Raw genomic sequence first — 15,439 nt, 5'->3', positions numbered from 1 at the left:
CAGTGAGCCAAGATCGCACCACTGCACTCCAGTATGGGTGACAGAGAGACTCCGTCCAAAAACAAAACAAAACAAAAATACGGAATGCTTCAGGTATTTATGTGTTATCCTTACACAGGGGCCAGGCTAATCTTGTCTGTAACATTCCAATTTTAGCATATGTGCTGCCCAAGTAAGAACTAGATGTTGTATTCTTGACATTTAGGCATTTTCTAAAATATTACATTTTTATAAAATTTATCTGCCATGGAAAAATATCCACCTTTGCTAGAGCAAAGGAAGCCAGTGAAAGAAGTAATTCTTTGGGAGTATAATTGTAAACATTTAGCATTGTTTTGAACATGAGAAAAAGGAAAGCTTTCATCTAATAGACTTTCATAATCTCGAGAAATAATTCGTAGGCCATTTATTTTCAGAGAAATGTGGTGCTTCTTGGAAGAAGCCCAGAGGATCCTGCTGTTAAATCAAGACCCATGCAGGAAAAAAAATTATCCACTCCACAATAACATGGCAGGTAACACAAAGGCAGTGGGACTTCTCCAGCAGGGAGAGGCCTTCTCAATACAGGAACTCCTGCCGGCTGACTTAATTACAGCACAGTAAGGAAATCCACTACAAAGGCAGGAGCCGCTGAACAGAGAGCTGCTGAGTTCTACCCTAGGTAGACAGACAGATGGCTGTGCTGCTTCTCGGCTGGTATAAGACCTTCTAGAAAACTCTGAAAACTGAAACATGCCAACAAGTTTTCTGCTGCCAGTATTTTTTTAAAACTCTGTGCCCAGGCCAGGAACGGTGGCTCACGCCTGAAATCCCAGCACTTTGGGAGGCAGAGGAGGACAGATCACGTGGTCAGGAGATTGAGACCAACCTGGTGATGGTGAAACCCCGTCTCTACTAAAAATACAAAAATTAGCTGGGCGTGGTGCCATATGTCTGTAATCCCAGCTACTCAGGAGGCTGAGGCATGAGAATCGCTTGAACCCAGGAGGTGGAGGATTGCAGTGAGCCAAGATCACACCACTGCACTCCAGCCTGGTGACAGAGCAAGACTCCCTCTCAAAGAAAAAAACAAAACAAAACAAAACAAAACAAAACAAAACAAAAACTCTGTGCTCACCATATGCTAGTGTAAAAGTAATCTGAATTTGAAAGTCAATCAGCAAGTATTCACTGAGCGACGTGTAAGGGATAAGGAAAAGGTCTAAAGCAGCTTATCTAGTTCAGGGACATGGATTAAACTCTGATTTAATTTAAGGGCTTTTGACTTTTTCATCATACTACACACACACACGCGCACACACACAGAAAACTAGAGAAGAGGCCATGAAACTACTGCCTTGAAAATTCTCAGAGGTAAATTTACATGAACAGAGTGAGTTCATGTAAGAAACCTGGCCTCATAGACAGGAATGAGGCACTGAAACCTGTTCAACAGCAAAGGTATTTGAAAGTTTCTAAAGCAGTCACCATAGCAGCCCCATGGCTTAGAGCACAAAACAGACAGCCCCCCAAATTATGAAGCCATACACACCGTTGCTAAATAACACCACTGATAAATTCTACCTTGCAAAAATATTTAAAGAAAATAAAAATTTAACTACAAAGTTATAAAGAAGGACTAAGCTCTTACTGTCATACTGTTTTATGGAATTAATGTACATGTAAATTTTCTGCATGCAAACTCTACCTTCCTGGTCACTTTAAAGGATATAAATAAATCAAAATCACAAAATTCTTCAATCTTATGTAAGAATGTATAATAACACTACCGAAGCAGTTTAGAATTAACTTATAATTCCCTTTGCATAGAATGTATATCTATCTATACATACACATACATACATATGCAGATGCTCCTCAAGTGATGACGAGATGTATGTCCTAATAAACCCATCGTAAGTTGAAAAATAAGTCAAAAATGCATTTAATACTATGCCTAACCTATCAAATATAGCTTACTTAGCCTCACCTACCTCAAACATGCTCAAAACACGTACATTAGCCTACATTTGGGCAAAAATTACCTAACACAAAGCCTACTTAAAAGGAAGTGTTGAATAGCTCATGTCATTTGTTGACTAGCGTATTGAAAGTGAAAAACACAATAGATGGATGGGCACCCAAAATATGGTTTCTATTGAAAGCGTGCCACTTTCACACCATTGGAAAGTCAAAAAATCATTAAGATGAGCCATCGTGAAGTCAGGGACCATCTGCATACATACATATATAAATACATACACATACATATTCCTATTTAATGCTCTTAACAACTCTATGAGCTAAAAATGCACAGCCTGGTGAGTCTGAATGAGTTAATATATGTAAAGCACGTAGAGAACTTCTAGCAATATAAGTTTTGAAGTCATACTGCCTGAATGAGATTTGGGTTCCATCACTAGACAAGCTAATTAATTTATCTGTGCCGCAATTCTCTCGTCTATGTAAGTGGAAATAATAATAAAAGCCTCTACTTCATAAGCTAATGAGGCATATGCTATCTGGCATATTAAATATTTAGCTCAATACCCAGTATGTGGTAGGTAATGAACACAAGAGAGCTATTTTTAAACTTTATATATTTGGCCACGCGAGATGCCTCAGGCCAGTAATTCCAGCACTTTGGGAGGCCAAGCCAGGCGGGTTGCCTAAGCTCAGGAGTCTCAGACCAGCTTTGCCAATGTGGCAAAACCCCATCTCTACTAAAAACACAAAAAATAAACTGGGAGTGCCTATAATCCCAGCTACTCAGAAGGCTGAGGCAGGAGAATCTCTTGAACCCGGGAGGCGGAGGTTGCAGTGAGCTGAGATAATGCCACTGCACTCCAGCCTGGGTGACATAAGGACACTCTGTCTCAAAAAAAACAAAAACAAAAAACAAAGTTTATATATTTGGCCTTCAGTAAACAGAGAATCAGAATTGAAACTCAGGTCTCCTGATAAATTTAAGGATAGTTTCTACAGCGATGCTGCTGGGAACCACACAAAGGAAGCATTTAATCAAACTGATATGACTAAGTATCGTTATGATACAGCAGCAAAAGTACATTGGTTACATACGATGACACTAAATGCCAAAGCTTTACATGGTGTTAGAAGGTCAGGTGCTCCTTCAGAACATACGCCCCACAATATGTTACCTTGTTCTTTTCTGCTATGATTCTCTTTGTAAAAAGTTATATATCTGAGTAATAAATTACTACACTAAATATCTGAGAGTACTACTTTGGGTCACAAAAGCAAAATAATTTGCTTAGAAAAACAATTAATTTTAGGCTGAGTATGGTAGCTCATGCCTGTAATCCCAGCGCTTTGAGAGGCTGAGGCGGGCCAATCACTTGAGGCCAGGAGTTCAAGACCAGCCTGGCCACCATGGCAAAACCGTGCCTCTACTAAAAATACAAAAATTAGCCAGGTGTGATAGCGCACACCTGTAATCCCAGCTACTCAGGTGAATGAGACACAAGAATTGCTTGAACCCGGGCAGTGTACGCCACAGTGAGCCGAAATCATACCACTATAATCCAGTCTGGGCAACAGAGTGAGACCCTGCCTCAAGAAAAATAAATAAATTAAAAATAAACCACCTAACTTAAAAATACTAAATATTCAGTGAAAACTAGAGTCATGCTAAACCAAAACAGTGTTTTAGCTCTGAGTATTAAAAGCTATTTATGGAGCCATAAACAAAGCTGATAATATAGCTCCTAAACAAAGAACTGGAATATGGTTGGCAAAGAATCACCTTCTTAATTTCTTAAGAATGTTTAACTCTGGCACAAAGTAGATCAGTGCGTATGGGTGGATATCCTTCTAGAGAGATGAAACTAGAAGACTGAGGATCTGCAGAAGGGAAGGAAGAGACGCCCAGTCATCTCTCTTTTCTCTCTAGTCTCTCTCTCCTAACTCTTGAAATTCACTCATTAATTCATGTACTTATCAAAATGGCATGTCAATACCCTGAGCAGCCACTCAGAACAGGACTCCTGCATCACTACAATACTGATCCCCCAGCCTCTCCTCTGCCCTGAACCTGCCTTTGCCGCTGTCATTTTATCTACACTGGACAGGACCTGTCCATTTCCTAACCTCCTTCCAATTATGTTCGCCCATGTCTGGACCTGGCCGGCTGTTCTCTGCAGCCCCTGGCTGGTTCCCTTTCCCTGAGAGTGACGCAGCCAGAGGCACTAAAGGGTTAGCTCCACGGGCCCCATCCCTGCATTTGTCCCACGAAGGGGCTCACAATCCTCATTTTCTGGGTTTGGGTAACGTTAGAAAAATAAACCCCAACCCAGTACCATTCCCTTTTGCTTCTGATTTGGAGCTCTACACCAGAGCCTTAGTTCTGGTCAGTTGTTAAGTAACTATTTAACAGTGTAACATTCAGAACTACATGGCATCTACAGTGTCCAATAAAGAAAGAGGAAGCGGGGCCAGGCACAGTGGTTCACCCCTGTAATTCTAGCACTTTGAGAAGCTGAGGTGGGTGGATCACAAGGTCAGGAGATCAAGACCATTCTGGCCAACATGGTGAAACCCTGTCTCTACTAAAAATACAAAAATTAGCTGGGCGTGGTGGCGCGCGCCTGCAGTCCCAGCTACTCAGTAGGCTGAGGTAGGAGAAGAGAATTGCTTGAACCAGGGAGGTAGTGGTTGTTGCAGTGAGCTGACGTCGTGCCACTGCACTCCAGCCTGGTAACAGAGCAAGATTCTACCTCAAAAATAAAAAATATAAAATAAAATAAAAGGGGGCCGGGCACGGTGGCTCAAGCCTGTAATCCCAGCACTTTGGGAGGCCGACGCGGGTGGATCACGAGGTCAAGAGATCGAGACCATCCTGGTCAACATGGTGAAACCCCGTCTCTACTAAAAATAAAAAAAATTAGCTGGGCATGGTGGTGCGTGCCTGTAATCCCAGCTACTCAGGAGGCTGAGGCAGGAGAATTGCCTGAACCCAGGAGGCGGAGGTTGCGGTGAGCCGAGATCGCGCCATTGCACTCCAGCCTGGGTAACATGAGTGAAACTCCGTCTCAAAAAAAAAAAATAAAATAAATAAAATAAAATAAAATAAAAGGAAACAGAAAACCCTACCTTCGAAAAAGAAAAATAGGTAGGTGCTTGGTGATACAAAGTTGAATAAAACAAACAGAATCTGCTGGAGAAAACAGGCCTGAAAATCAACAATCACAAAACAGCGAAACAGTGGAACATTATAGTTGCCGCAGCCTTTACAGGGGAACATGGAGGAGCACCAGCTAAAGAATGTGAACTTTGGACAAATCATATGCCAGTTACTCCTGTATGTATGATCTAACACAAAAATAAACATCAGTCCTTTACTGTTTGTTAGATGAAAAAACAGACTCCGAGACAGAAGAAGCAGCGCTGAGAATGCAGGTCCGGGATTTTTGTATTGCACTGTGATCCTTCTTCATGCTTCCCTTTCTCCCCCTCTACTTTCCTTCCTCCTTTACTTTCCTTTCCTAGAAGGGCAGGAAGAGTGTCAGCATCTCGATCAAAAGTCAAAACTCACAAGTCAACAGATAAGTGACAGATGATATAAATGAAGGAGGAACAGACAGTGAGATAATACGAATGAGATGGAATGGTGGGGACTTGGGTGAATTAGAGATTTATGCTCTTTCTAAAAGAAAGGTGGCCGGGCGTGGTGGCTCACGCCTATAATCCAAGCACTTTGGAGGCCAAGGTGGGCGGATCACCTGAGGTCAGGAGTTCAAGACTAGCCTAATCAACATGGTGAAACCCCGTCTTAAAAAAAAAAAAAGAAAAAGAAAAAAAGAAAGAAAGGTGAAGGTGCAGTGATTCATGACTGTAATCCCAGCACTTTGGGAGGTCAAGGCAGAAGATCGCTTGAGTCCAGGAATTTAAGACCTGGCCAGACAATATAGCAAAGTGTTGTCTCTACAAAAAACTTAAAAATTAGCCAGGTGTGGTGACATACACCTGTAGTCCTAGATACTCGGGAGGCTGAGATGTGAGGATGACTTAAACCCAGCAGGTCTAGGCTGCAGTGGGCTGTATTCATCTCACTGCAGTCCAGCCTGGGTGACAGAGCAAGACCCTGTCTCAAAAAAAAAAAAAAAAAAAGAAAGAAAGAAAAGAAAAAGCCAAGTGTGGTGGTTCATCCCAGCACTTTGGGAGGTCGAGATGGTGGATCACCTGAAGCGAGGAGTTCAAGACCAACCTGGACGACATGGCAAAACCATGTCTCTACTAAAAATACAAAATGCACATGGTAGTATGCAACTGTAATCACAGCTACTCAGGAGGCTGAGGCAGGAGAATCATTTGAACCTGGGAAGCAGAGATTGCAGTGAGCCAAGACCGCACCACTGCACTCTAGCCTGTGCAACAGAGCAAGACTCCATTTCTAAAAATAAAAATAAAAAATCGGGGAGAGAGAGAATGAAGAGGGGAGAGGGGAGAGGAGGACTCATTCAGCTCCACCCTCTGATACCGCACAGAAATGTGGGCCCCAGGCTCTGTAAAATCTTCCAGTTTTTTGAGACTGGCCTGAAATCCAGTTTATGTGATTCTCCTTGAAAAAAGCAGAAAAAAGCAGATCCCTAAATCAAAATGTTTATAAATCACCAGGGCTGACTGTGGCCACGGGATACCAGTTCGCAATATCTGCTGTAGACTAAAAGTGGCCAGGCTTGCCGGCATTGCTCCCATCACTATGGTGTTTCACTTAGAGAGTTTAACAACCAAGCAGTCATTGCAAAATGAACCACGGGACTGTGCAACTACTGTTATCAAGACTTTATTCTAATTCTGAGGTATTAAGGAGAGAGGCACAATGATGGAGTCACAGTGCCGAAAACACCTGACTCACTTCCTTGACATTCCTACCAAGTAGCTTTTTGGCTTCTGCTTAAACATCATGATGAGCCAACAGGGAAGTCTCTCTCCTTAGATGGCCTGCTCACTTTCACTCTGCGCTTAGTCATTAGAGAAGGTCTTTTTTAATAGTACATTGAGTTCTGTATCCCATTGGCCTCTGGACCATTTTACCTAGAATACACTATGCCAGGAGCAAGAAGCCAGCATTATCATCACATCACAAACAGTGTTTCTGTTCATGCAGACAAAGATCATATCAGCTTTTCACTTGGACTAGCCTACTCGCCTCCCTGGCTGTCAGTGACCATCGCATGATCTAGCAGTGCGAGTGAGTCAACAAAGGCTTACCAAGCTCCATGGCAGGTAATTTCCTGCCAGTTATTTCCATCGGTCACATGTTTTACTTTAATTCTAGCTCAAGAATATATTTATGCTCCAGTCTCCATGTTCCTAATCTAGAGTGCACAACTGCTTCCTATAAATAATTATTTTAACTCTGGTTTAAAAAGTACTGGCATCCATTTCAGTAACTCGAAGTTGGTTTCACAGAATGTTAAACGAGTACACGTGGCTAGTTTGACTTTATAAGAATGACTTAACATTTTAATTTTATAACAGAAACTAAAAAAATGTGGTTCCACACTTAATATGCATCATGAAATGTAGCCAACTTAAGTCCAGTAAATTACATCATAGAGCATTATAACTATAGGATGCTGCTTGTTTTTCTGGCAAAGTCATGAATCCCTTCCAAATGAGAAATGTTTTGGCAGACTCATCTTTTTTTTTCTGAGATGGAGTCTTGCTCTGTCACCCAGGCTGGAGTGCAGCGGTGCAATCTTGGCTCACTGCAACCTCCGCCAGCCTCCCAGGTTCAAGCGATTCTCCTGCCTCAACCTTCCGAATAGCCAGGATTACAGGTGTGCACCACCATACCTGGCTAATTTTTGTATTTTTAGTAGAGATGGGGTTTCACTAAGTTCGCCAGGCTGGTCTCAAACTCCTGACCTCAAATGATCCACCCACTTCAGGCCCCCAAAATGCTGGGATTACAGGCATGAGTCACCATGCCCCACCAGCAGACTCATCTGAAAGTTCTTTTTCAAACAAAGTATCAATATTGGTATCCATAAGAATTTTCAAATTCAAATAAGCAATATTTCATCTCCTAAATTTAAGTGTGAAATAGTTTTATTCCTTCATTTTTATATCTCCTTATATGATTTCTTAGCATTCTTCTTAGCTCCTTATAAGAAACCTAGAAGCCATCCTGATTTCTCCACCTTCTTTTGCCTCCCATAGTTAATTAATTAACAAATATTTCAACATACATCCTGAATCCGATCACTTCTCATTCTCAAGCAGATTCCCACTCAGTCCAAGCCGCCATCATCTCTTACCTGAACTACTGCAATAGCCTCCTAACTTGGCTCACTCTTCCACTGTCTGCAAGGAACAACAAGAGTGATCTTTTAAAAACATGTATGAGCCGGGTGCAGTGGCTCACACCTGTAATCCCAGTACTTTGGGAGGCCAAGGCGGGCAGATCAAGAGGTCAGGAGATCAAGACCATCCTGGCTAACACAGTGAAACCCTGTCTCTACTAAAAATACAAAAAATTAGCTGGGTGCGCACTTGTAGCCCCAGCTACTCGGGAGGCTGAGACAGGAGAATCACTTGAACCCGGGAGGCGGAGGTTGCAGTGAGCCCAGGTCATGCACTGCATTCCAGCCTGGGCAACAGAGCAAGGAGCCATCTCAAAAAAAAAAAAAAAAAAGAAAGAAAAAGGTATGAAATCACATCACTCAGGTGGCTTAAAACAAAATCCAGACTTCTTGCCAGGGCTCAAAGAACCTGCTTGCTGACCACTCCCTCCACTGCCCCTCTCGTATTCCCCCACCCCAACAAGCGCCACACTAGAGTCTTTTGGGGTCCTGGTTGAAGGCAGTACTGCCCCCTTGGGGTGGAGGCAGAGAGCAGGTGTCTAGAATGTGTGACTATGTTTTTGTAATTAGAGTGGCCAGGGATGCTAACTGTCCTGTATTGAGCCACACAGTCCCACAGTGTAGTTCCGCGCCCCAAAGGCTCGCAGCAACCAACATGCCATGTTCACAAACACCTAGTTCATTCCTGTCGCACCATCTTTACACTTGCTGTTACTTTTGACCCGGGAATGGAAATCTTTCCCCGCCTTGCTCCTTCTGACCACTTGGGATTCAGCTCCAATGTCATCTCCTCCGAAAGGCCATGGCTGGCCCTCGTTTCTCAAATGACCACCCCAGCCAGCACCCCCGCCAGTCTTGTTATTCCTCCTCCTTGCTTTATTTACTGTTTAGCACCTATCACCATGTAAAATTACATATTGACTTGCTTAAGCTTTTGTTGCCTTTCTCCCCTACAAGTGTGTCAACCCACTGAGGGCAGGAACTTTGTACCCAGGCACCGTTAGGGTACAAATGCCTGGGCCATAACAAGTGTTCAGTCATCAGGTATGCAATGGATAGATAACTACATAATTTTTCTTACTTACGATCAGGAATTTTTTTAGATCTTCAGTTTAGGAGTACACTGTCACCTAGCCATCATTCCTAGTTATTTTTTCCTACACCAAGTTTTCCTTTTTATGCAACAGAGTTGTTTTTGTCTTCCACAACTTTTATTTATTTATCTATTTTTTTTTTTTTAAGACGGAGTTTCGCTCTTGTTGCCCAGGCTGGAGTGCAATGGCGCAATCTCGGCTCACCGCAACCTCCGCCTCCTGGGTTCAGGCAATTCTCCTGCCTCAGCCTCCTGAGTAGCTGGGATTACAGGCACGCACCACCATGCCCAGCTGATTTTTTGTATTTTTAGTAGAGACGGTGTTTCACCATGTTGACCAGGATGGTCTCGATCTCTTGACCTCGTGATCCACCCGCCTCGGCCTCCCAAAGCGCTGGGATTACAGGCGTCAGCCACCGCGCCCAGCCACAACTTTTATTTTTGCAGAGGACAGGGAGGTGATGGTAAACTTAAAATATCCCAAATCACCATGCAACTGTTTCACAAAATGTGAAGGAGGGCTTTTTACGAGCACAGTATTTTTGTAAGCCTCAGAGTAAATGTGTAAATTTTGGCTAACTGACCAATAAAGGCATGGTAGGGCTGCTTCTGGGGGCAATAATCAGCTGGTAAGAGAGCAGCCCCCTTTACTGGATCCACCAAAATAGTGAATTACCACCACCTTTTGTCAAAAAAACTCACAAATCTTTTCAAGACCAAGAAGAGTTGAAACATACTGCAACAGAAAAATAATTATTAAAAGAAAATCACACTTTGAAAGTACTAAATCAAAAGTACAAACCAGGTCTAGGAAGTAAACTTAGAGATAAGTGATAAGGGGGCAGTGTAGGCTTACATCTCAATTTTAAAATATGATTTTATTTAAATGTCGAGGAGGCATCGAGCACGGTGACTCACGCCTGTAATCCCACCACTTCGGGAGGGCAAGCTGGGCAGATCACCTGAGGTCAGGAGTTCAAGACCAACCTGGCCAACATGATGAAACCCTCATCTCTACTAAAAATATAATAATTAGCTAGGCGTGGTGGTGCATGCCTATAGTCCCAGCTTGGGAGGCTGAGGCAGAAGAATTGCTTGAACCTGAGAGGCAGAGGTTGCAGTGAACCGAGATCATGCCACTGCACTCCAGCCTGGGTGACAGAGTGAGACTCCCTCTCAAAAAAAAAAAAAAATTAGTTGGAAGGCTGAGGCGGGAGGGTTGCTTGAGCCTGGGATGTTAAGGCCACAGTAAGCCAAGATCGTACCCTTGCATTCCAGCCTGGGCAACAGAACAATACCCTGTCTCAAAAAACAACAAAAAAAAAGTTTTAAAAGGTATTTTAAACTAAAAGTATATTTCTCATATTGACAATATTATGATAGAAAAAAAACTCAAGTATTTTGGCTTGAAAATATAATTAAACTATAAACATATGGGAAAAATTATGGGTCTAAAACTGAGCACAAATTACACTGAATTTTTTAAGAAAAGGAACAATTATATTTTTCATAATACTAAAAATGAAATAATGTAAAGTGATAAAAAGCAATTAATTCCTACTTAGGTAATATTTCATCTGAGTCTTTTCCATTAAAGCTTTAACTTTTATGTGATCATGAGGTTATTTATACCTAAAGAGACCATTTAAGTGGATAGAGAATTCGTGCAGGCATGTATTCTTCCAGTGACAAGAGAAAAATAACCAAGGGAAGAATTTTTCCAGAGAGAGAGGCAATACTTCAGATGCTTAAGTAGAAATGCGAATACGCTTGCTCAAAAACCACAAATGGCAGTGTTAGATTAGAACTTGTACCTTTTTGAATACTTTATGAAAAGCCCTTAAATAATATTTTTCTCCAAAGTGACTTCTTCAGAATTAGATCAAGCCAGGCACGGTGGCTCATGCCTATAATCCCAGCACTTTGGGAGGCCAAGGCAGGTGAATCACCTGAGACCAGGAGTTCAAGACCAGACTGTCCAACATGGTGAAATCCTGTCTCTACTAAAAATAAAAAATAAAAATAAAAAAAAATAGCAGGGCATGGTGGCAGGCGCCTGTAATCTCAGTCACCTGGGAGGCTGAGGCAGGGGAATCACTTGAACCCAGGAGGCGGAAGTTGCAGTGAGCCGAAACCAGTCATTGCACTCCAACCTGGGCAATAAGAGCGAAACTCCATCTCAAAAACAAAAGAGTAAGATCACAGCCCCAATAAGATTTCTAGTAACATCTAATTAGATCACTGAGTTCCCTTGTTGGAGCTTGTCTGCTCTGCTTATAAAAACATATGCAAAGTCTAAGACAACCACAACCAGACCCTCAACATCATCCTCCTTAATGCTTATTGGGGAAATGGAAATCAACGGTGTGATCTGCCTTCATTCACACTCATTGCTTCCTTGTAAATGTTGAGAGCTTTCCAAAGCAAAAAGTCTATGACGGCAGGAAGGTTTCCAAAGCCAGTGACTCCCAGGGAAGAACAAAATAGGAAGAATATTCCATCAGTTACCAAGAACTTAAAATGGTAAGAGTGAGGCAGTGTCGTATTTGCACAAGAATAGGCCAACAAACAATGTAACAGAATAGTCCAAAAATAGACCCATGCATATACAAATACTTGATTTATAACAATATAGACATTGAAAATTAGTGCAGGAAAGATCAACTGTTCAGTAACCAGTGATACTGACATCACTGGCTATTTAATTTTTTTGGGTGGGTGGGGCAGAATCATGGGAAAAAATTTAAATTAGATTTCTACCTCACACCAAATGCACAAATCAATTCCAGGGAGAATTAAAGATTTAAATATAAAAGGCAAACTGGGGCGGATCAGGAATTCAGGGTTCGAGACCAGCCTGGCCAATATGGTGAAACCCCACCCCTACTAAAAATACAAAAAATTTGCCAGCCATACTGGCGTGTACCTGTAGCCCCAGCTACTTGGGAAGCTGAGGCAGGAGAATTGCTTGAACCCAGGAGGCGGAGGTTGCAGTGAGCTGAGATTGCGCCACTGTACTCCAGCCTGGGCGAGGCTTCGTCTCAAAAAAAAAAGGCAAATCATAAGATATTCAGAAGACAATATAGGTGAATGTTTTTAATGACTTCATGGAAAGAATTTCTTAAGCATAGAAAAACACAACCTATAAACACAGAAGAGTGACAAATCAATTAAATTAAAATTATAAGCTTCTCTTCATCAAAGGACACCAAAGGAAGAGTGAAAAGACGAGCCACAGACTGTGAAAAGATATTTCCAACACATCTAAATAACCAAAAAGGCTTAGTAGATGGAATACGGGTATAGATGTATACTCCTACAAATCAACAAGAAAAATCTAAACAATCCAATGGTAAAATGAGGAAAGACATGAAATGCATTTCAGTGAAGGACAGTCATAAATGCCCGTAAATACTAAAGAGGCATGACCTCATAAGAGCCACAAAAAATGCAAACTAAAGCCATAAGGAAGTAGATACACTGTCACATCTACCAGTGAGGCACACATTCTAAAGTTGACAATTCCAAGTGATGACGAGGATGTGGAGCCAATGGTGCCTGGTGCCTGTTCCTTGTATATTATGTTTATATTTTTGCAATTTTATTTACTGCAGGTTCTTTTTTTTTTTTTTAATTTAAGATACTCCTGACATCGTGATCTGCCCATCTCAGCCTCCCAAAGTGCTGGGATTACAGGTGTGAGCCACCACGCCTAGCTTTTTTTTTTTGAGGCAGTCTCACTCTATTGCCCAGGCTGGAGTACAGTGGCGTGATCTCAGCTCACTGCAACTTTCACCTCCTGGGTTCAAGCGATTCTCTTGCTTCAGCCTCCCAAGTAGCTGGGATTACAGACTTGTACCCCCATGCCAAGCTAATTTTTGTATTTTTAGTCAAGATGGGGTTACACCATGTTGGCCAGGCTAGTCTCAAACTCCTGGCCTCAAAGGATCTGCCTGCCCCAGCCTCCCAAAATGCTAAGAGTACAGATATGAGCCACTGCACCTGGCCGGCGCCTATCTTTTTTAGAATACTATCTATGGTAACTATTTCCAGCCCAACAGGATAGGGAGCGTCTTCAAAGACAGCTGTAGGCATGGCCAGCCTGCGTTCACTCTCATTCTAACCTTAAGATTTCCCCTTCTACACACACACTCAGTGTGAACGGTCTGCAAATGTGGTGAGAGCCCATTGGTGGGGTATGAAGTCTGAGAAGAGGTATACAATTTTTCCCACCACGTCCAGTTCCCTCCACAATGGTTGTAGAGTCCTCTGCGGCCCAAATCTGAAGATATTCTAGGCTTTATCTCCCATTTTCTCTACTCCAAGTGGCCAGAAGACTAATGCTCAATTTTGAACCAATACTGATTCCACAAATGCATTCAAGGAAAAAAAATCAGATTTGACACATTGCTTACTTTTTTTTTTTTTTTTTGAGATGGAGTCTCACTCTGTTGCCCAGGCTGGAGTGCAGTGGCGTGATCTCAGCTAACTGCAACCTCTTCCTCCTGGGTTTAAGCGATTCTCCCACCTCAGGCTCCTAGGTAGCTAGGACTACAGCTGTGTGCCACCATGCCCGGCTAATTTTCACATTTTTTTTTTGTAGAGACAGGGTCTTGCCACGTTGCCCAAGCCGGACTCAAATTCCTGAGCTCAAGCGATCTGTCCACCTCAGCCTCCCAAAATGTTGGGATTACAGGCTAAGCCAATGCGCCCAGCCAATGCACTGCTTACCTCTAAGAGTTCTTGCTTAATTCAGTTTTTGCCTCTGAGCATCCTTACCAAGTAGTCATTTCATTCATTCAATGTAAGGGCTAGTTTTTTATTTCACTCAGCATTTTCAGCTGTTGCCACCAGGAAGGTTAGTCAGAGGTCTTAGACCACAGGACCACTGTACTGCCAGAATCTAAAGTCAAAAATTCGTTTTAAAACATAAAGCTAATTATGTCACTCTCCTGCTTTGAAACTTTCAATGCTTCTTTCATGAAATCCAGTATAAAGTTTGAGCTCCTTAAGTGCTCTCAACCCTGTTTCAAGAGGCATAAGGGAAACTTCCCAGACGAGAAGGAAAACAGAGGTTAAACTTGAATCAGCAGCAACAGAGAGAAAAGACGAGAGCAGGGTAACAGCCAACGAATCCTAATTAACAAATCAAATGGGCAAGGGAACATTCAAGTCTAGTATGGAAAGAGCTCAACATCCAAGGGTCTGATCAACCATTAGAAGCTAAGTCAAGACTGTAGGGCGTTAGGGGCTCCCAAAGCCAAGAGTCAAGAATCAGAGGAGTCTGTGAGAGATCAGGGTCATCAGGAGCAGCATCTATACAACCACACAGAAGGACAGTGGGTGCCCAAACCAAAGCCAATTAGGCAACCTGGTCACAACAGAAGTTAAACTGAGGAGCTGCCACTCTCTAATTCACAGGATCCCAGAAGGTTCAAACAGACTCTAAAACACACTAAGGAGGGCATGGGAGCAGCAGATCCTCCCAGACCCTTTGTTAGTTGGAGGTACTCCAGACCTGGCTCTCAAAGGCAAGGCCTTCCTGCAGCCGACTCTGTTACATACACTCAGATGCTGAGGCCTTGGCTAGCAGAAACTGACAAGCCCCCTCATGTGGCTTTCACCATCTGGCCCCAAATCATCTCTCCAGGCTCACCTCCCCTCCCACCCCATTCCATCTACCACCTACTGCAACAACACAGACACTGACCGGCAGCAATCATTACAGCCTTCCCTCCTCTACAGGCTGTTTCATCTTCCTGAGCGACTTTGCCCCTCTTCTCTCCCTAGAAAATCCCTACTCATTCTTCAAAACCCTCTCAAATGTTGCCTGATCAGGGAGTTTTCTCCCATTCAAGCTGAGTTTGCTACCCTCCACTCCTATCAAGCACAAGCAACACATTATTATTTCATTATTATTACTATTATTATTATTATCACCATCACATCCATCACTTACCAAGCGCTTGTCATATGTCAGGTACCGTATTAAATCCTTCACATGCGTTTTTCCTTGCCACTTATTATCGTTCTCCAT

General features: G+C 42.6%; 1 protein-coding gene and 1 non-coding gene across 7 annotated transcripts in view; both read right to left on the bottom strand.

The window, feature by feature from the left end:
* BICD1 (BICD cargo adaptor 1) overlaps nt 1–15,439 on the bottom strand; it is a 283,414-nt gene that overhangs the window by 250,492 nt on the left and 17,483 nt on the right. The window lies entirely within an intron of this gene.
* Nucleotides 74–180, bottom strand: LOC116530432. Its single transcript, XR_004259993.1, has one exon. It is a non-coding gene; the product is annotated as a U6 spliceosomal RNA (small nuclear RNA).

The sequence above is a fragment of the Sapajus apella genome, unplaced genomic scaffold (assembly GCF_009761245.1).
Source record: "Sapajus apella isolate SASKATOON/1434 unplaced genomic scaffold, GSC_monkey_1.0 scaffold66, whole genome shotgun sequence".
Classification (NCBI taxonomy): domain Eukaryota; kingdom Metazoa; phylum Chordata; class Mammalia; order Primates; family Cebidae; genus Sapajus; species Sapajus apella.
The sequence above is the reverse complement of the archived record's forward strand: the minus strand, read 5'-3'. Positions and strand labels throughout refer to the sequence as shown.